Source organism: Lontra canadensis, unplaced genomic scaffold, assembly GCF_010015895.1.
Source record: "Lontra canadensis isolate GAN:19392208 unplaced genomic scaffold, GSC_riverotter_1.0 scaffold87, whole genome shotgun sequence".
Taxonomy (NCBI): domain Eukaryota; kingdom Metazoa; phylum Chordata; class Mammalia; order Carnivora; family Mustelidae; genus Lontra; species Lontra canadensis.
The window spans coordinates 1633791-1639790 of NW_022631081.1; positions in this window are offsets into that span (position 1 = coordinate 1633791).

Here is a 6000-nt window from a genome sequence, read left to right on the forward strand (position 1 = left end):
ATGCTAATGGACATCAGAAGAAAGTTGGGGTGGCAATCCTTATATCAGATCAATTAGATTTTAAGCCAGAGACTATAATAAGAGATGAGAAAGGACACTATATCATACTCAAAGGGTCTGTCCAACAAGAAGATCTAACAATTTTAAATATCTATGCCCCTAATGTGGGAGCAGCCAACTATATAAACCAAGTAATAACAAAATCAAAGAAACACATAGACAATAATACAATAATAGTAGGGGACTTTAACACTCCCCTCACTGAAATGGACAGATCATCCAAGCAAAAGATCAACAAGAAAATAAAGGCCTTAAATGACACACTGGACCAGATGGACATCACAGATATATTCAGAACATTTCATCCCAAAGCAACAGAATACACATTCTTCTCTAGTGGACTTGGAACATTCTCCAGAATAGATCAAATCCTGGGTCATAAATCAGGTCTCAACCGGTATCAAAAGATTGGCATCATACCCTGCATATTTTCAGACCACAATGCTCTGAAGCTAGAACTCAACCACAAGAGGAAATTTGGAAAGAACACAAATACATGGAGACTAAACAGCATCCTTCTAAAAAATGAATGGGTCAACCAGGAAATTAAAGAAGAATTGAAAAAATTCATGGAAACAAATGATAATGAAAACACAATTGTTCAAAATCTGTGGGACACAACAAAGGCAGTCCTGAGAGGAAAATATATAACGGTACAAGCCTTTCTCAAGAAACAAGAAAGGTCTCAGGTACACAACCTAACCCTACACCTAAAGGAACTGGAGAAAGAACAAGAAAGAAACCCTAAACCCAGCAGGAGAAGAGAAATAATAAAGATCAGAGCAGAAATCAATGAAATAGAAACCAAAAAAAAAAAAAACAATAGAACAAATCAACGAAACTAGGAGCTGGTTCTTTGAAAGAATTAATAAGATTGGTAAACCCCTGGCCAGACTTATCAAAAAGAAAAGAGAAAGGACCCAAATAAATAAAATCATGAATGAAAGAGGAGAGATCACAACTAACACCAAAGAAATACAGACAATTATAAGAACATACTATGAGCAACTCTACGCCAACAAATTTGACAATCTGGAAGAAATGGATGCATTCCTAGAGACATATAAATTACCACAACTGAACCAGGAAGAAATAGAAAGCCTGAACAGACCCATAACCAGTAAGGAGATTGAAACAGTCATCAAAAATCTCCAAACAAACAAAAGCCCAGGGCCAGATGGCTTCCCAGGGGAATTCTACCAAACATTCAAAGAAGAATTAATTCCTATTCTCCTGAAACCGTTCCAAAAAATAGAAATGGAAGGAAAACTTCCAAACTCGTTTTATGAGGCCAGAATCACCTTGATCCCCAAACCAGACAAGGATCCCATCAAAAAAGAGAATTACAGACCAATATCCTTATGAACACAGATGCGAAAATTCTTACCAAAATACTAGCCAATAGGATTCAACAGTACATTAAAAGGATTATTCACCATGACCAAGTGGGATTTATTCCAGAGCTGCAAGGTTGTTTCAACATCCGCAAATCAATCAATGTGATACAACTCATTAATAAAAGAAAGAGCAAGAACCATATGATACTCTCAATAGATCTGAAAAAGCATTTGACAAAGTACAACATCCCTTCCTGATCAAAACTCTTCAAAGTGTAGGGAGAGAGGGCACATACCTGAATATGTGCCATCTATGAAAAACCCACCGCAAATATCATTCTCAATGGAGAAAAACTGAAACCTTTTCCACTAAGGTCAAGAACACGGCAGGGATGTCCACTATCACCACTGCTATTCACCATAGTACTAGAAGTCCTAGCCTCAGCAATCAGACAACAAAAAGAAATTAAAGGCATCTAAATCAGCAAAGAAGAAGTCAAACTATCACTCTTCGCAGATGATATGATATTATATGTGGGAAACCCAAAAGACTCCACTCCAAAACTGCTAGAACTTGTACAGGAATTTAGTAAAGTGTCCAGATATAAAATCAATGCACAGAAACCAGTTGCATTTCTCTACACCAACAACAAGACAGAAGAAAGAGAAATTAGGGAGTCAATCCCATTTACAATTGCACCCAAAACAATAAGATACCTAGGAATAAAGCTAACTAAAGAGGCTAAGAATCTATACTCAGAAAACTATAAAGTACTCATGACAGAAATTGAGGAAGACACAAAGAAATGGAAAAATGTTCCATGATCCTGGATTGAAAGAACAAATATTGTGAAAATGTCTATGCTACCTAAAGCAATCTACACATTTAATGCAATCCCTATCAAAATCCCACCCATTTTTTCAAAGAAATGGAACAAATAATCCTAAAATTTATATGGAACCAGAAAAGACCTCAAATAGCCAAAGGAATATTGAAAAAGAAAGCCAAAGTTGGTGGCATCACAATTCCGGACTTCAAGCTCTATTACAAAGCTGTCATCATCAAGACAGCATGGTACTGGCACAGAAACAGACACATAGATCAATGGAACAGAATTGAGAGCCCAGAAATAGACCCTCAACTCTATGGTCAACTAATCTTTGACAAAGCAGGAAAGAATGTCCAATGGAAAAAAGCCTCTTCAATAAATGGTGTTGGGAAAATTGGACGGCCACATGCAGAAAAATGAAATTGGACCATTTCCTTACACCACACATGAAAATAGACTCAAAATGGATGAAGGACCTCAATGTGAGAAAGGAATCCATCAAAATCTTTGAGGAGAACACAGGCAGCAACCTCTTCGACCTCAGCCACAGCCACTTCTTCCTAGGAACATCGCCAAAGGCAAGGGAAGCAAGGGCAAAAATGAACTATTGGGACTTCATCAAGATCAAAAGCTTTTGCACAGCAAAGGAAACAGTGAACAAAACCAAAAGACAACTGACAGAATGGGAGAAGATATTTGCAAACGACATATCAGATAAAGGACTAGTGTCCAAAATCTATAAAGAGCTTAGCAAACTCAACACCCAAAGAACAAATACTCCAATTAAGAAATGGGCAGAGGACATGAACAGACATTTCTGCAAAGAAGACATCCACATGGCCAACAGACACATGAAAAAGTGCTCCACATCACTCAGCATCAGGGAAATACAAATCAAAACAATGAGATACCACGTCACACCAGTCAGAATGGCTAAAATCAACAAGCCAGGAAATGACAGATGCTGGTGAGGATGCAGAGAAAGGGGAACCCTCCTACACTGTTGGTGGGAATGCAAGCTGGTGCAACCACTCTAGAAAACAGCATGGAGGTTCCTCAAAAAGTTGAAAATAGAGCTACCCTATGACCCAGCAATTGCACTACTGGGTATTTATCCTAAAGATAAAAACATAGTGATCCAAAGGGGCACGTGCACCCAAATGTTTATAGCAACAATGTCCACGAAAGCCAAACTATGGAAAGAACCTGATGTCCATCAACAGATGAATGGATAATGAAGAAGTGATATATATATATATATACATATATATATATATATATGTATATATATATATATGATGGAATACTATGCATCCATCAAAATAAATGAAATCTTGCCATTGGCGATGACATGGATGGAATTAGAGGGTATCATGCTTAGCGAAATAAGTCAATCGGAGAAAGACAACTATCATATGATCTCCCTGATATGAGGAAGTGGAGATGCAACGTGGGGGGTTTGGGGGGGTAGGAAAAGAATAAATGAAACAAGATGGGATCGGGAGGGAGACAAACCATAAGAGACTCTTAATGTCACAAAACAAACTGAGGGTGGCCCGGGGGGAGGGTGGTAGGGAGAGGGTGGCAGGGTTATGGACATTGGGGAGGGTATGTGCTATGGTGAGTGCTGTGAAGTGTGTAAACCTGGCGATTCACAGACCTGTACCACTGGGAATAAAAACACATTATATGTTTATTAAAAAAATCCCTTGATTAAAAAAAAAATCCCATGATCACCAACTGGATTTCTCCACATACAGTTAATGCTTCTCACAAATTCAGTTCCAACTGATGACAATCAGGCCCTCATGGAGGGGGTGATGGTGGGTGGGTTTTTCCAAGACCTGCTCACAGTGGGGTTGCAGGACATTCTAAGAGGTGCTCCAAAGCTTGACACATCCTTCCTTGTGACTAAGACTTGTTTTATTCTGTCTTTATCTTACTTCCCCAGCAAGGGAGATTTTTAGCCAATGGATTGTGCAAGGAAACCAATGGCTGAAACATTACTAAGAAGTTGATTAGATACCAAGGGTGAAGGGATTCTTTGCCAAACTTGGGCTCGACAGGCCAAGGATGAGGCCTCATTGAGAAGTGCCCTCAGAGGAGGCTGACTAGATTTGGTCCTGGATAGAGTCCTGGTCAGAGAGAGGTCCAAATTTCTTGGTAAGCAATTTGAGGCTCAGGGATGTCAGTCTAGAAGGTAGCAGAGCAGGTTCACACCTGGTCTTTAACAATCTCCCCGTGTTCTGTTCACAATCCTTGATGCCCCCTGCATAGAGAGGAAATGGAAGCAAATATTTCAATATATCTGATAAGGAAGCAGTACCCAACATATAGAAAGAGCTCATACAACTCAACAGGAAGAAAACACAAGTGATCTGATTGAAAAATGGGCAGAAGATTTGAATGGACAATTTCCCAAACAGACATATAGATGGCCACAGGTACATGAAAGATGCCCAGTATCATCAGGGAGATATAAATCAAAACCATGGTGAGATACCACCTCACACCTGTCAGAAGGGCTAGTATCAAAAACACAAGAAACAAGTGTTGGTGAGGATGTGGAGAAAAAGGAACTCTCATGAACTGTTGGTGGTATAGCAAACTGGTGTAGCCACTCTGGAAGACAGTATGGAGGCTCCTCAGAAATTTAAAAATAGAACTACCATGTGATCAGAAATTCCACTTCTGGATATTGATCCAAAGAAAATGAAAACACTGATTTGAAAAAATATAGGAATTCCTATGTTCACTGCAGCATTATGTACAATAGTCAAGATATGGAAACAATCTAAGTGTCCACTGACGGATACATGATAAGGAAAATGCATTGTGTGTACACACACACACACACACACACACACACACACACACACTGGATTATTACTTAGTCATAAAAAGGAACGAAATCTTGACATTTGCAACAACATCTGTGGGGCCTATGAGGGCATTAAGTGAAATAAGTCGGTCAGAGAAAGACAAATACCATGTGATCTCACTCATATGGAGAATCTGAAAGCAACATATAAAAACAAACAAACAAAAAACCCCCCTAAGCTCATAGATTCTTAGAATAGGTTACTGGTTGCCAGAGGTGAGGGTGGGGGATGTGGGAAATTAGTGAAGGGGGTCTAAAGGTACAAACTTCCAGTTATACAGAAATAAGTCATGGAGATGTCATACACAGCACAGGGACATTGTTAACAATGCTGTATTGCACATTTGAAAAACTGCTAAGAGAATAAATCTTAAAAGTCCCATCACAGGAAAAAAGATTCTGTAACTATGTATGATGATGGATATTACCTAGACTCATAGTGGAGATCATTTCTCAATATAGACAAGTATTCAATCGTTATGTTGTACACCTAAAACTAATATAATGTCCTATGTCAATTATACCTCAATGGGGAAAAAACACCACAATTCAAGAGGGGAGAGAAATCCGGGAAAGCTTCTGAGAGGTGGTGACTTTTCAGTTAGACTCGAACTCACGAAGGGTATCCTCATCTCTTCACTGAGGACTCTTCCCAGCTTCACTTTCATCCATTTATTCCATCACTATTCTTTAGGAGGGGTGCTAGAAGCGGAGGATATAGAGCGATGTTAGAGGAATGGCAACAGAGAGATAAATAAATAAATAAGTAATCACACCCTCAGTGTGTAGGTGGTAGGATCCAGGAAGAATAGGAACAGTTGATGAAAAAAAGAAAAGCAGGGTTGAGAGAGTGCATCTATTCTAAAAATTCTCATGCAGATGATTTCTCTTT